The sequence below is a fragment of the Gracilinanus agilis genome, chromosome 1, assembly GCF_016433145.1.
Source record: "Gracilinanus agilis isolate LMUSP501 chromosome 1, AgileGrace, whole genome shotgun sequence".
Classification (NCBI taxonomy): Eukaryota; Metazoa; Chordata; class Mammalia; order Didelphimorphia; family Didelphidae; genus Gracilinanus; species Gracilinanus agilis.
The window spans coordinates 10,515,160-10,531,057 of NC_058130.1; positions in this window are offsets into that span (position 1 = coordinate 10,515,160).

Here is a 15,898-nt window from a genome sequence, read left to right on the forward strand (position 1 = left end):
TTTCTTTTCACCTCAGTTTCCTCATCTGTAAAACAAAGAGATTCTACTAGATGGGCTCTGAAGTTCTTTCAAGATGTATAACTGTAGGAACAATGAATGGTCATTGTAGAGAGATTTAAGCTTGTTGCCAGGAAAACTTCCTGCCAATGAGAAGCTCTGCAGCAGAGGGATGGACTATCTTGGGGAGGAGAGGGTTCTCCCTGACTGGAGGTCTTCAAAACAGCTTAGACAATCCCTTCTTGGATCCATTAGTGGGTATTTGCCTTTGGGTATGGACTGGATTCAGTGGTCATTGAGACAGCTCTCAGTTCCCCAATTCTGGGATTCTGAGTACTCGTGCTGTCACTGTTCTTTACATCGGAGGGTCTTCCACGAAAGCCCTGCCTGCCTCACCTTTCTAAAGACGATGACTCCAGGGATGGACCAGATTGGACAAGCCTGGATTCGTTGAATTGAAGACTCTTTAGCATCGGGAGATGTGGCTGATCACATGAATGTGAGATGCTGATTTTGCTTTTGTAGCAATAGCAATTGTCAGTTTGGTTCTAGTAGTGATAGCATGATCACCAACTCACATTTATAGACTGCTTTGAGGTTGGCTGAGTATTTCTGCCATGGTTTCTCTGGAAGATAGGGAAGGCAATGACTGTCCCCATTTTATAGATCAGGAAACTGAGTTTCATGTAGCCAAAGAGACTTGCCCAGGGGCATGCAGCCAGTGAGCAGAGTGGGAACCTCTTCTGAATTGCCTGTTAGTGTGCTTTCCATTGTACCACACTGCCTTGCAGAGAATGTGGAGTTTAACAGGGTGACCTCTGTCATTCTTTTCCTTTCCCCAAACACCAGGAGAAAGGAGATTGGCATGTGTAGGAGCCAGAGGGACGAATGTGGTCTTATTCGCTGCTTAGACCAATTGCTTATATTATTTTTGAAGAGTCCAGTACATCTACCATGTGATATTAAGTGCACCGGGCTGTAGATTATTCATTAGGTTCTCCTCCAAAACTAACAAGAGTTACCATGTGAATAATGATCTCTGACTGTTTCCTTTTACATAAGCCATTTCCTTAATTAGGTTTCAAGCTTCATCTCTCTTGTTTTTAACTAAAAAAGCTGAGGGAGAGAGAGAGAGACAAATTATGTTGTGGGGGAAGGACAAAAATCTGTTCAAGGAAAATAATGGGCCAATCTTGAACTTGCAATCAATAGAGGCACTGAGCCTGGCAGGCTTCAGCTGACTCCCTCCCCCCAAGCTGCCCTCTGATGCTGATTTAGACTTAGGAGCCTTCTCCTCTCCCTGCATTTCTCCCCCCCCCCCAAATCCCTAACCTCTTTTTCTGCTCAGTTTTGTCTGGGCATTGGACCTTGCCTTCAAGGTCATGTTTTTTTTTGTTGTTTTCTTTTGTTTTGTTTTGATTTTGAGGTGACTTTGGCCTGCTGGGAAAGCCTTAAATCAGAGAGTCCTCATCATGAAGGCTTCAGTGTTCCCCAGCCCCTCAGTCCTGAGCTGAAGAAGGTCTGCTGTCATCCTGCAGAAAGAGATGTAAGGGGAGAGCCAACAGAGACTTCTTCTCCTGCTTCCCTGAAGCATGGGGTCTAGTGCAGTGCCTCCTGGATCAGTGCTCCAGATTCCCAACAAAGGAGTGACCAAGTGATTTACAGAGAATAGAAAAGGGAGCACCAAGGAATACTAGAGTCCATATCAGGTTTAGCCAGTCAGTAAACATTTCTTGAGCATCTATTATGTGCCAGGCACTGTGCTAAGTCTCTGGGGCTGCAAAAAGAGGTAAAAGACAGTCTCTGTCCTCAAGGAGCTCACAGTCTTCTGGGGGAGATGGTAGCAAACAAATTCATACCTACAAGTCACCGGAAGCATTGTGGTGGCTGAAAGATCTGAAAGTCTGAAGGGCGAAGGTTAGAGATTCTGAGTGTGTCTGTGGGTTTATTAAGGTAGTTGGCTAACAAATCAGGAGGAGACCTCCTCAGCTTAGGACTCAACCCTGAATACAAGAAAACAATTCATGGGGATACTAAAGTAGGTGATCTGCTTTCTAACTGGAGGAAAGATGAGGGACTTTTCAAGTTGGAGGGGGAGAGCAAACAAGTGCTCAACACCCCACCGAGTGTCTGGAATTGATCAAAGGAACAAGGAATAGTAACCGATGGATCAGTATGACTGATGAGTATGGGGCCAGTTTTAGAGAAGAGATCAGAGTTGCTTAAGATGTCGAATTGTGAGAAAACTCTTTTCATCAATTTTTGGATCTGACCAGGTTTTGGTCAGCATAACCTTAGTTAAAGATCTCTAAGCAAGAGGGAGATGTGGTCTAGCTTTCCAGATGCTCAGTGCTAGGTTCAAACAATGCAACAAAGTTCTCTCCCAATTCCCATAATTGAATAGTTTTCTCCTGAGACAGAAATCTAGATTCAATAGAATCTAGAATAGAAAGGGGACTGAATAGAATAGAAATAGAACAAAATAGAAAGGGAACTGAGTTAGCTCCAGAACTGAGTCTCAAATGGAGTCAGTGTGGTTTACCCAATTTCCATCACCACTTGCTGCTTTAATTCCCTCAATTTCCTCCTTTTGATTCTTGGGGAGTGGCAGCCCACCCCTCTGTGGCTTATCTATATGCCAAATCTGTAAAGTTTTTATATATTCATAAGCAGAATTACAGAAGCCAGGCTACAGAGCAGATTACATAGAGGGCTTCCAAAGGTCTAATTTTGAGAAAGGGGATTTATAGGTCCCCGAGGTCATTGTGAAAACTTAGACATAAATACAAATACCATGAAACAAAAGAGCAAAGCAATATGATCATCATGATCAATAGTAACTAGAGTCAAGTCTCCTTTTTATACACAAAAAAATAGAGAGAAGATACTAGGATTAAGAAGGGGTAGAGAAAACTTCAAAAAGGAGATGAGATTTCAATTGGGACTTAAAGGAAGTCAGAGAAGGCAGTAGGTGGCGATGAGGAGGGAGAACATTCCAAGAATGGGGAATCATCTGGAGAGAATGCTCAAATTGAGAGATGGATACTCTTGTTCAGGGAACAGCAAGGAGCTGGGTTCAAATTCTTGCTCGGCTAAGTACTTCCTATATGACCCTGGGCAAGTCGTCTCACCTTTATAGGTCTCAGTTTCCTCCTCTGTAAAACAGATATTTGGACTAGATTCTAGGACCGTAGATTTTGAGCTAGAAGAGACATCAGAGGTCATCTGGTCTACCATTTCCTTTACACATAAAGCAACTCTGGCCTGAAGAAATGAGGGTATTCTTTATCATCCATGCCATGCTCCTCCTCATGATAAAGCAGAGCATTCTTTCCTAAACTAGGATGTTCTGTGTCATCAATTGCTACATCTTGGAATTTCCTTAACAATAGCATAAAGGCTGAAGTACCAGGCAGGGCTCCTGAGACCCAGAGCTAAGGTTTGCTCATTTTCATCACAAATAGTTCCAATTTGTCTTTAATTTTGAATCAAGGGCAAAGTGAATTGAATCATTCACCCAGAGCACTGGACCAGATGTGACTTTGAATCCCAACTGGCTTTGTAAGTTCTGTAAAATCATGAGACTACAGAATCCTAGCTATGTGACCTTAGGGAAGTCATTTTATCCCTGAGGGGCAGAGTTTCCTTATTTGAAGGATACAAAGGTTCAGTTAATGCTTTCTAAGGTTCTTTTGAAATTGAAATTTTTTGGCTATATTATGTTATGCCACAGTACCAGTAATGGCCAGGAGAAAAAATTAAATGTATTTATCTATAACATACAGATATGTATATCAATACACACATATAAGATCAAAATAATAATTTGCTATATCCAAGTTTAAAAATGTATGTACTCTCACAGGCCCTCTCCAAAAGCAGGTTCTGTGATTTACTAAAGCAAATATCTCCAACCTCAAAGAAGTGAGATTGTTCTCTTGAATGTGCAAAAACTGGTGAAGACTCTCAAATAAATCCTTTGATCTTACTTGGCCAAGGATTCCTGCACAGCATAGTCTAGACTGTGTGTGAGTCTGATTTGGGGTTTGATTTTTTAAGCAATGCAGGTATATCCCGTTTTTTGTTGACATTTGGAGCCTGATCTTCGGCTTCACCAAACTGCTCACCATCAAATCCTCTGATACTAATCCTGAGCTGAGGATGGAGGAAAGCAGATTCTGGGTTTTGGTTAAGCTCCAATTAGAAGACCTTTAGGATTTCATTTTGACTGAGGAAGGAATGCAAAAAGCTTTTATTCAGTATTCACTATGTACCAAGCATTTTACTAGGTCCTTTGGAAACAAAGACAAAAGTGAAGGCAGTCCTTGCCCTCAAGTAGCTTATATTCTAATTAGGGAGACTAAGTATACTGGGAAGTTGTGGCTAGCCAGGGACATTTTGGGTTAGAAAAATATAGGGTTTGTGAGGAAAATCATAGGAAAAAAAGATATTGACAGTATCCAACAATGAAGACTGATTTCTCTGATTAAAGATGATTCACATTTCCTGAACATACATTAGAAATAGTTTATTGTCTTAAAAAATCACCATTATTGGGCAATTTCCTCCGCCATTATAAGTCAAAACTACAACGTAAGTTACCTTAGTCTCAGGGAGTTTCTCAAGGCAACAAGAGTGATCAATTGGTCAATAAGCATTTTTGAAAACTACTATGTGCCATCAGTTCTGGGGATACAAAAATGGGGTAAATGACTTAGAGTCTTTAGAGAATGAAAATAACCAATCATATATAGACAGGAGAAGCCAGAGATAGCCAGCAGACAATAGTCTAGTTCTAGCTATTGAGGAAGATCAGGAAAGACATCTTGGAAAGGGGAGGATTTTGGTTGGGACTTGAAGGAAGCTAAGAAACAGAGATGAGAAGGGAGAGCAAGTCAAGAGAACTCCCCACAGTTACACATCTGGAATATGTCAGAGGGAGGACATTATCCTCTTCTCTCTGGCTCGAAGATCAGCTTTCTGTTTACCAGGACAATAGAGCCTCTCGTTCAGGAATATATCAATGGGATTAATACAGGTAATCCCTTATGTTCACATAGAGTCAGCTTTTACTTGGACTCTAAAGCATTGTCCCAGCTAGTGCTTTTTTAAAAAAAAACCTCTCATAATATCTTTTTGAGTTATTTTGGTCTCCTCTCCCATGCGCTCTTATAAATAATGCCAGTGAGGAGCTAAAGAGGGAGTAATGAAAAATGGGTTGGTTGTGGTGGTGGTGTGTTGGGGAGAAATTAACGAAGAAGACAGCTTTCTAGTCCAAAGGAGTCCAGAAGAATCCCAGAAACTATGGCCATCCTAGGCAGGCAGAGTGGGAAGAATTCTGTATTTGGAGTCAGAGGACATGGGTTTGAATTCTGAGAGTGCCACTTAGTTAGCTGTGCAATTTCTTTTCCTGTAGTTAGGAGATTAGACTCTATAACCTCTAAAATCCCTTCAAGCTCTAAAGCTCTGATCTTAATTCAACTCATGGTCAAAGAGATTTCCCTTCAGTCACCTCCCTGATAAGTGAACATCTAGCCCTTTCCCAAATACCTCTTGAGACAGGGCATGGACATTTTGTGGGCAGCCCATGCCACTCTGGGAGGGCTTTGGTTATTAGCAAGTTTTCTGCCTCTTGATTTCCCTCCCTTTCCTCTTGGTTCTTCCTTCTGGGAATGAGCAGGGTGAGTCTCATCTCTCTTCCCCAGCCCAGCCTTTTAGAAACTTGAAGACAAAAGCACTGTGCCTCAAGGCTTCTTGTCTCTAACTTAGATATCCCCAGTTCATTTGACTGGTCCTTCTATAGCATGTCACAGACCCATGCTAACCATCTCAGTCGCCCTAGGGGGACAGACATCTTAGACCTCTTTCTCTGTTTCAGAGAATCCCTTGAGATGAGGGATGGTTTCATGTTTGTCTTTGGATCCTCATTGTCTAGCATGCAAGGAGTCCTTGTTTATTAACATGCTCCAACTCAATGAAGCCCTTCCTAACGAGTGTTTAGTTCTGAAAATGGGCATCCTCTTATAGAAGAGCTTCTATTCTTCTATACTCTTGAAAGCCAGCCAATGTGAAGCAAACTCCTAGTCTGGCTCCTTGACTTGTTCCTCACCTGGTCAAATCTTTGCTCCTGAGTCTCAGAATCTACTTCCTCCAGGACCCCCTGGCCTTGATTCTGCTTTGTGAGTGGACTCCACTTCCTTTCTTGACATTGGAGCCAACTGTATTCCAAGCCCAGAAACTCTGGTTTCCAGCCAGATCTTGCTGCTGCCTGGGACCTCTCAGCTACCAAATCTCTAGCCTTGAGTCATGTGTTCCTGCTGTGCCTTTATAGCACCCTGCTCCCCCCACTTTCCATCCCCATTCTGTCCCCTTCCAGGGCCTGAGTCAGAATCCTCTCAGAGTGGAGGGTTGGAGTCTTTTTAGAATCAAGGGCCTGAACTGAATTGTCTCTTCCTCCTCCATCTCCCCTCCTCCTCTCTCCACTATAGCCACTAGGAAACTCTGTGCCAGGCTAATTGTTCACTGCTGCATCAATGATGATAATTATCTCCTAGATTTGGGTAGCGCTTTGCAATTTCCAAAGCACACTCACATCCATTATCTTATTTGATCCTGGCACCAAGCCCATGATGTACCAGGATAAACTAGGCTGGAGGAGGGACAGAGCTGGCTGTCCTGAATTGGCCTGAACATGAAGCTACTGATGCTGGAAGGACCATGACCATGAACTTGCCCTGTCCAGTTACCTCACTCCATGCTAATGGTCACATCCTATCTTTAAGGGATTTCTATTCTCAAGTGTCTTGACCACCAATTAATCACTCAATAGACATTTTTAAAGCATCATTTATGTGCCAGGCATTCTTCTGTCAATCATGCCTTTTTATGGAATAGAGGAGTCAAAGCAACTAGAAATGGAAGCCTACAGCCATATATTGACTTCAAAAACCACAAAATAACATCATCTATGTTGTATTGTAGTATTATTTATTTCCTACTTACGTTTGGGCAGCATTCGGGAGTTTTGTGACTGCCATGAGTTTGACACATGTGCTTTAAAGGCTACTCTATTAGGCATGGGTTAGTTGCTTTCAAAGTTAAAAAAGCTTTAAAAAATGGTGTTTACACCAATGTTACTTTCCATTAAACAACATTGATGTCTGCCATCAGTGAATGAAACTTTCCTTGGAATAACAGAGAGAGGAAGAGAGAAAGAGAGAGAGAAAGAGAGAAAGAGAGAAAGAGAGAGAGACAGACAGACAGACAGAGAGACACAGAGACACAGAGACAGAGAGAGAGGCAGACAGACAGACAGAGAACAGAGACAGAGACAGAGAGAGACAGAGAGACAGAGAAACAAAGAGAGTCAGAGACAAAGAGACAGAGGGAGACAGAGACACAGAGTCAGAGAGAGAATATCAGTGGCCTAGCACATTGGCATCATATGCCACATTCAGTCGTTTGATACCCTCAAAAAAGTTATTGTCCCCCCCTCCATCTCACTACTGAAATAAGGAGAGAATGTTTTTCATCCTCCACGACTAAGATCTTTCATTACATTTCATCAATGTCCAACTTCTCTTTACTGTTACTGTGATTTCTGTTTTGTAATTACTGCATGTGGTGGTATTCTCTTGGTTATGGTTTCTTGACTCTACTCCATTTAGTATAACATTTTGTGGGCCAGCTTTGAAGATATCTAATGCCACAGATTTAGCACCAGGAAGGACCTTCGAGAACACAGAATCCAGTCTCCTCATTTGACAGGTGAGAAAGTTGAGAGTCAGCAAATTAAATGACTTAATCAAGGTCCTTGAGGTAGTAAGTGATGGAAGAAAGATTTGAATTCAAGTCCTTTGATTCCAAATCCACTGCTTTCCCTACTGATCCACATTAGTGATAATCATATTTTGATTTTTGTTTCTAATTTTGGCTTTTACAAATTTATCTTTAGAATCTTCATGGGAACCACAAAGCACTGACCAGAAAGCATAAAATTTATGGTTATGAGTTAGGAATCAGAAAATTGGAATAAAGATAGAAATGGCCAGATGAGCATAACTGAGTCTAATGTTTGGTGTATCTGAACTCATGGAGATGAAGAACAAAAAATCTGAATGGGAACAAAAAGGGCACAAGATTTTCTTTGTGTGTGGATGCATGTGTATGGATAAATATGTATATATGTATGTATATATGCACATACAGGGTATTCCAAAAGGCTTAGGTAAATTTTATTACTAATGTCAAGTAACTAAAGTTTATATATGCACTAACACCTTTGAAACATCCATTGTATGTACCCACCCCCTCACCTCTTTGGAGAGAAGTTGGAAAAATGGGTTAATGAAACCAAAGAAAACAAGAATTACATAACACAAATATGTGTGTCTTCCCATTATCTGGACAGTAAAGAAAATGAGGCACTATGGGAAAATCCTTTGTTAATTTTCTCTTACTGTAGATTCAGAGAACTGAAATTGTTAAGAATGATGGAGAGATAATGGAGGAAACTGAGTCTTACAGGGCACAAAAAAGAGGATTTGGAGAATGGAAGGTGACAAATTAGGACACTGATTCTCTAAGATATGAAAATAAAGTCTCAGGATTTTCCTGAAATGACAATTCTTGGTCTGTGAAATCTCAAAGTATTTCCCACCCCTGGAGATTGTCAAAAAAATAAGCAACTACTGTAGATGAGGCAAGTGGAGAGCGCTTTGTAGAAAAGAACTTTGGTGCTAGAATCAGAGATCTTGGGCTCAAATTGTGGCTCATCTCTTTCTAGTCTCAGTTTCCTCATTGGTAAAGGAAGAGTTTGGATGAGAGGACCTCCAAAGTCCCTTTCAGCTCCACATCAATTATCATTCTCTTGGGCTTCATATGAACATTCCTTTTTCTCTCCTCAGTCCTCATAGATAGATTAGAAAAAGGGATTTTTACCAGTTTCAGCAGCAGCCTCACACGGTGGGCTGTTTCTCATTGGCCAGGATTGACACAAGTGTGTTTATAAAATGGGGATCTGCCATCCAAGTGGCATTTGAAAATGTGCCATCCTCTGAAAGAGCTTTGCTTTCCCTCCCAAATTTGATCACTCAGCAGGATGTTTGTCTAGGTAGGTGAATTTTCTGTTGCCCTTTAGAGATTTAGGGTTTGATGTCTGACCTCGTCCCCCTCTTCATCCTCCTACTTGGGTCCAGGAAACTCTGAGAGTTTCTGGGAGAGTCCCTGGGAGCAGATGCCCCTCAGCTGTACCTGGCTCATTCTTACACAGGCAGTCAATACCTCCATCGCCTTTACTGCAGAGATCTGTATTTGAGGCTGAGTCTGGAAGCCCGTGTTCCTGGGACGAAACGATGATGATTCTTGCTTTTCTCCTCCACAGAAAGGTGATTAGAGTTCTGGCTGACACAGAAGTATTCATTGGGTTTAGGTTAAATGCCTGAGTGATGCAGGTGACTTCCTTTATAAAATACTGTCATTTTCAGCCACTTACATTTACCAAGAACCTCCTGTCTGGGTAAGCTCCCTGGCTTTGCTAAGAATTCATTCCACTCAGAAAAGTCCTTTTGTTTCAGAGGCAGGAGCCAGAGTTCTCTCTCTAGGAAACTGAGGTCCCAGATTGAGCAAGCCAGGCTTCATTTACTATGGAATTTTCAGTCTTTTTTTTTTTTTTTTTTTTTGGTCAGATGGTGAGACGCAAATGGCGCCCCACTTCACCAGTGGGCTGAAGGAAGGGCGTCTGTAGTAGTGCTGAGTCCCCTGAAAGACATTCAGTCTCTTATATTGAGATGATCTGAGTGCTTATGAAACAGACTGACTGTGGAACCCTGTATAGGCAACTTGACCGGTCTGTGGTGACCCCTACCTGGCCCTGGGGCTGACGTACAGCCCACAGCAGTTCCCAGGGCTTCCCAAATCAGGTTCAAATGCAACACTTATCTGATTTTAATGTATTTCCATATTTTATTTCCATATTTTATGCATATACAAACAAGTGGTTTTCCACATCAGTGGCATAAAAATGCTAGCGGCTATCTTTTTATGGTGTCCCTTAATAATGGACGTACGAGGTTAATTCTAGACCTGGAAATGGCTTGCCCCAATGGTAGCAGGCTTTGACACCACCTCCTCTGTCCTCTGACTCCAGGGCTTTTGTTTTTTCCATTCACTCTTTCATACTAACTCCATTGGTTGGTTTCTATTCTTTTTTTTACTGCTCCCGATATGTCCCCCAGAACAGAATCATCAGGGCAAAAATCTAACATTAAAGATGGAATTATTTTTGCAATTTCCTTTGGGTTATGCCAGGCTCCTCTCCTTAAAAGGGTGTGTGTACATGCGTGTGCATGTGTGTGTGCATGTTTTCAATTCTACCAGCAGTGAAGGATCAAATCTGTTTCTGTCTTCATGGATTTAGTGGTATTCATTCCACCAATTCTAACTTAAAAAATAACAAGAAGGAATGAGAAGCTGTGTGACTTCTCACTGGTGGATGGCAGAAATGGGTAATAAGGGTTCTTAATCCTCTCGGTATCAAGGACCCCTTTGATCATCTGGTGAAACATAGGGCTTCCTCTGAAAAATGTTGTTAAACACAAAAAATCAAATACATCAGAAAGATAAAAAAATGAAACACAAAGGAAACTGATCATGCTGAAATACAATGATCAAAACAAAGAGTTCCAGGATCCTTTGCTTCAAAATCCTTGCTATTGAGCAAAACATCTGGATTTCTCTCCCCCATCTCTCCCCAGTCTCCGTGCTTGCCTCTTGCCTGGAAGTGATGGTGAAATAGAGTCAGCCACTGAGCAGATGTCACTCAGCTGTACCTGGCTCATTCTTACATGGGCAGCCAATCTCCCCATCACCTTTACTGCAGAGATATGTATTTGAGCAAGACGGGGAAATCTGGCAGCCGAGTCTTCCATTTTTATGCTTCTTCTGGGAATATGCCTGACATCTGTCCAGGGTGGTTGAGCAAATGGACTTGCCTCTGGGGGTTCTGGGCTCTAAGGAGAGTTTCAGGATGGGTATTTTGAAATATCGGATGGTAGAAATCGGAAATTTGTTTACGTATTTTTAGTTATTTATTTTTAAACGTAGCAATATCATTTGTAACAGAGTAATGTGATACATATGATTTGTTATAAGTATGTAACAAATTATAATAAATATGCTTATCCATGGAAAACATTCTTGCATTAACTATATCTAAAAATCTATGCTTTATTCTTTTTTCCCTCCATTCCTCTCACCCTTCCCTCCTCCCCAAGAAGACAGGTAATATGATATAGATTGTAATATATCATCATATAATATATATTTCCCTGTTCAGCATGTTGTGAAATAAGACAAATATTGCTTACACTAGAGGAAAATTCATGGAGAATTTATTTTTAAACATTTGTGTTTGCAGAAAGCTCTATTTATCATTTATGAAGTCTAAGGAGGATTCTGATTTCTAATGAAAATGTGGCTGTGAACATTAATTGGAGTTATAAAAATAGCAGCATTTCTATAGTGCTTTTACAGTTTGCCAGGGTTTAGATATTATCTCAGTTGTTCTTTACAATAACAATGGGATGTAGATGCTTTTATTACAGGTAAGAAAACTGAGGCTGAGAGCTCGAATGACTTGTCCAGGGCCATATGACTACTTAGTAGCTGAGGCAAGATTCAAACGCAGGTCTTCCTGATTCCAAGTCATCCAAGATGTACCCACTTACCTGCCTCGCCTATTAGGGGAAGGCACAGAGAATGTATAGCCAGGTAGTGCTTAGTCTGAATTCATTTGCTTTGAGCTCTCTCATCTACCCAAATCATTATTTTGTCTTAAGGTGTCTTCATTAGTAATAGAGTCACTAATTGCTTTTCATTTGGCTCTGAAGAGCTAAAATTAGGCTGCCCATCACAAAGAGGAATTTTTTACTTCATTCCAAACATAATTATAGGTGATGATAATAACATGACAATATTACCTACACCCAATAGGTAGGCTGTGATTGCTTTTGCAACATACATTGGTTTAGGTTAGATGAAGGAAATACATCTCAGTATGTAAAACTTCCAAAGATTTTGACTTGATAGGAGGGAAAACTTCCCAATGAAGGGCCATCTAAGACAGTATTGGAGTTCCCTTCATTGGGATCTTTAAGCAGGCTAGATTTCTATTAGCTGGGAATTCTTGCATGTGAATGAGATGGATCAAATGCCTCTGAGGTTCCTGGTAACTCTGAAGGGCTGCGATTCTGCAAAATCTCAGAGCATCCCTCATAGTGTTGATCAGATGTGATTCCCCCAAATGTCCTGATCTAATTTCAAGGAGGGTGCCTTATGCTAGTCCTTGCTCTCTGAGGTGATTTACATTTCCAAAGTAAAAATTACTCCAGGAAGGTCCCAGCCTTCCAGGAAATCTTTATGCACTAAACTTAAAAAAAAAAAAAAGTATTAGGTTCAGAAAGTGCTGGAAATTGAGAGTTCAGGATGTTCAAGTGGTACTGAATTTTGGAAGGTTTTGAATGCCAGGACAATAACTGAATTATCCTCAGGAGGTGCTCTTCTGTCATCCCCATCTCCTTTACTTAGGAATCTTGGATTCTGTCCTTGGAATCACTTTGGGCTCTGATAGGCAGCTGAGCTTTCTCTATGGCTTGCTAGGAGTGAGGCTTCTGGGACATTTGCTGGCATTTCCTCATGATGCAATCTCCCCTCCCTTCCCTTTCTACATTCCTCTTTAAGTGCAGTCTTTCCCCACTAGAATCTAAGTTCTCTGAGGGCAGAATCTGCCTTTATTTTCTTGTACTTGGATCCTTGGCACCTAGAGCAGTGCCAACGGATATGAGGTACTTAATAAATTCTGTCTCTGTCTATATCTATGGAAGATAGAGTAGAGGTATGTTGTGCAGTGACTTATGCCTCATGCACCTTAGTTTGAGAAGGAGACTGGAGGTGGCCTGTGGTTGCATTTTGGAAATTCTACAGGGCACAGTTTCAGTTTCTAACCCCTTCTGAGAGTTGAGCTTCTTTGTCTCTTTTCTTTTTTCTTTTCTTTTCTGCTGGAGTCCTTCGTTCTGGCCTGGGACTTCTCCAGATGCCTGCTGTTCTGGAATCCAGGGATGCTCTTGGCTCAGGATGAAAGGACTCATTCTAAGAGCTACAAGTGCTAGCAGTGCTGCTCTGCATGCAGCCTGGAGGGTCTAGGTATTGACTCCATCTTGATAGGCAGAGAAGTTGTGAATGGAGAATTAAAAAGACTAATGAAGCCAATTAAGTGGTGTGGCCTAGCTTGGACCAGTCACATTCTCCATGTAGGAGAGTCATTGACAAATAATCCCTAAATGGCCAATGAAATAAATCAGACTGAGGGTGCTAAGTGGAGCTTTAGAGTATCTTGGCTTTTATGATAGAAATTCCATCCTGATTATTCATGTAAGTCCTCGGGTCATTTTTACCGAGGGCAGAGATTAGAATTAAAAAGGAATATATCATGGTAAGCTTTTCTTTGTCCACATTGCAGATGATCCCCAAATTGTTTTTACACGCAGCTTACTTCTTACTTTTTATGGATCATGCTTTCAGTGAATTTTTTTTTAATTTAGTATTTCTCCTTCATTATTATAGCTGACAGTCTGGGATATTAAAAAGAGGAAGGGGATCCACAAATGCCATTTTTGATAGTAACTTTGTGACATTGGACAAGACACTTAACCTTTGGGAGCTTCAGGTAACCCTGTCCAACATGCCTCCAATGGGTCAGTCCACTGTGCTCAGGAATAGGACTACAAAGCTGCCATATGCATTTGTGGAGGGGGTTCCCACACTGAGAGTTCCCCACACTGACATAACCATGCATTCTTTGTCTGTCTGAAAAGTATAAATGGTATTAAGAAGTGATTTTTTTGGTCTGCAAAGAGCTTTTCGTATACTATCTCATTCAAGACTCCTGCCCTTATGAAATAGGTGCCATTGTGAACCCCATTTTACAGACAGAGAAATTTAGTGGCTCACCCAGAGTCGCAGAGTTAAGAGTTACTATATTAAAGGTGGCATTTGATCCTTCCTGATCCCAAGCCTCGTGATCTCTCCCCGAACAGAATATAAACTCTTCAAGGACAAGGATTGTTTAATTTCTGTCTTTGGTTTTCCCAGTTCTCGGCTCAGGGCTTATACATTTTATATGAGCTTGTTGAACTGAGTAGAGAGAACAGGGGATTGTCTTTGTGTGTGACTCTGACCATTCCTAGGGCTTCCAGGACAACAAATCCACATGTCCAATGTCATTGTTCTAGTTTAATAGACTTGGATCCATCATGATCATGCTGCAAGGCAAAAAAAAGAAAAAAATACCCAGGAACGCCTGCTTTCCCTGCTCCTTCCATACCTTGGATTCTGTTCAGGAGACAGATTGATGATACATCATTTGTACATCTGAATGCCATGGGAGATGACTCAGCTATATGCTTCCACAATGCAAAAGTTTCCTTCTTATGGAAAAAGGAATTGGGATACTTGATTCAGAAAACCATTTGTCTCAGTGCAGCTGTCAACATACATTTATACAACATTTCTACAATACAACATTTATTGGCTGCATTTGTCCCCTTGGCTTTATATTGGACAGAAAAAGGAGACAAGACTTTTCAAGACCAAGTGAGAATGGATGGCCTCCATGAGGAGATAACTGAGATCTGTGCCCATCATGGAGCCCTGGCAGGGAGTATCTTGAGCAGAGATTAGTTACAATTTTTCATAATCTCTTTGTCACTAGTGATTTGACAGGAATCACTACAGCTCCAATGGGAGTGGAAAGGTACTGGCAGACCCAAGCCAGCTGAGGACACTCCATTTAGCCATCCTTAAAATCCTAATTATCAAGGCAAAGACCAGAGATAGGTCTAGATGGGCCCTGGAGAGATCATTTAGTCCATCTTCTGACCATGCAACATGGAAACCATTCCAGCTTTCAGTTTTTTTCAAAGCAAATTTCATCTATCCTTTTGGTACATCCTTTGCTCTTATTCAGCCCTCAGGGGCAGGTGGTTCTAGTGATGTCTAATCCACATTTCACTTCTTGTAGTTTAAACCTGTTTCCTCTTCTACATTTCTTGTGAATTTCATTTTATCTCATTTACATGTAAAAACAATTATTAATATTTATTTTCTAAAATTTTGTTTTCTAAAATCTCTCCTTCCTTCTCTCTTCCCCTTGCCAAGACCACAATTGTTTTATAGGTTAAACATGTGTGATCATGGAGAACATAATTCTATATTAGTCATGTTGTGGAAGAAGACACATTTAAAAAAAACCTGGAAGAAAATTAGTGAAAAATAATCTGTTTTGATATGCATTCAGACTGCATCAGTTCTTTCTTTTTCCCTATTATTGTTATTTTTCATTAAAAAGATTTTTTTCAGAGTTACAGGATCCTTGTTGTCTCCTTCCCATTTTCCCTTCCTCCTCCTTGAGTTGATAAGCAAGTCTACTGGGTTATACATATATTATCATGCAAAACCTTTTACCATATTATTCATTTTCATATTAGAGTAATCTTTTAAAACCAAGACCCTGACTCATATACCCATATAAATGAGTGATAATTCATACTTTTCTTTAGGATTTCTATTCCAACAGTTCTTTCTCTCAATGTGAATAATATTCTTTCTTATAAGTCCCTCAGAATTGTCCTGGATCATTGTGTTGCTTTTAATAGCAAAGTCAATCACATTTGATCATCCCACAATGTTTCAGTTACTGTATTATAAGGAAATAAGAAAAGAGCAGGAGCAGGAGCTGCTAAAAAGACTATTTCCTTATAACAACTACATCAGCTCTTTCTATGGATGTGGATACAACTTTTAATCATGAATTCTTTGAAATTGCCTTGTATTGTTGTATTGCTGA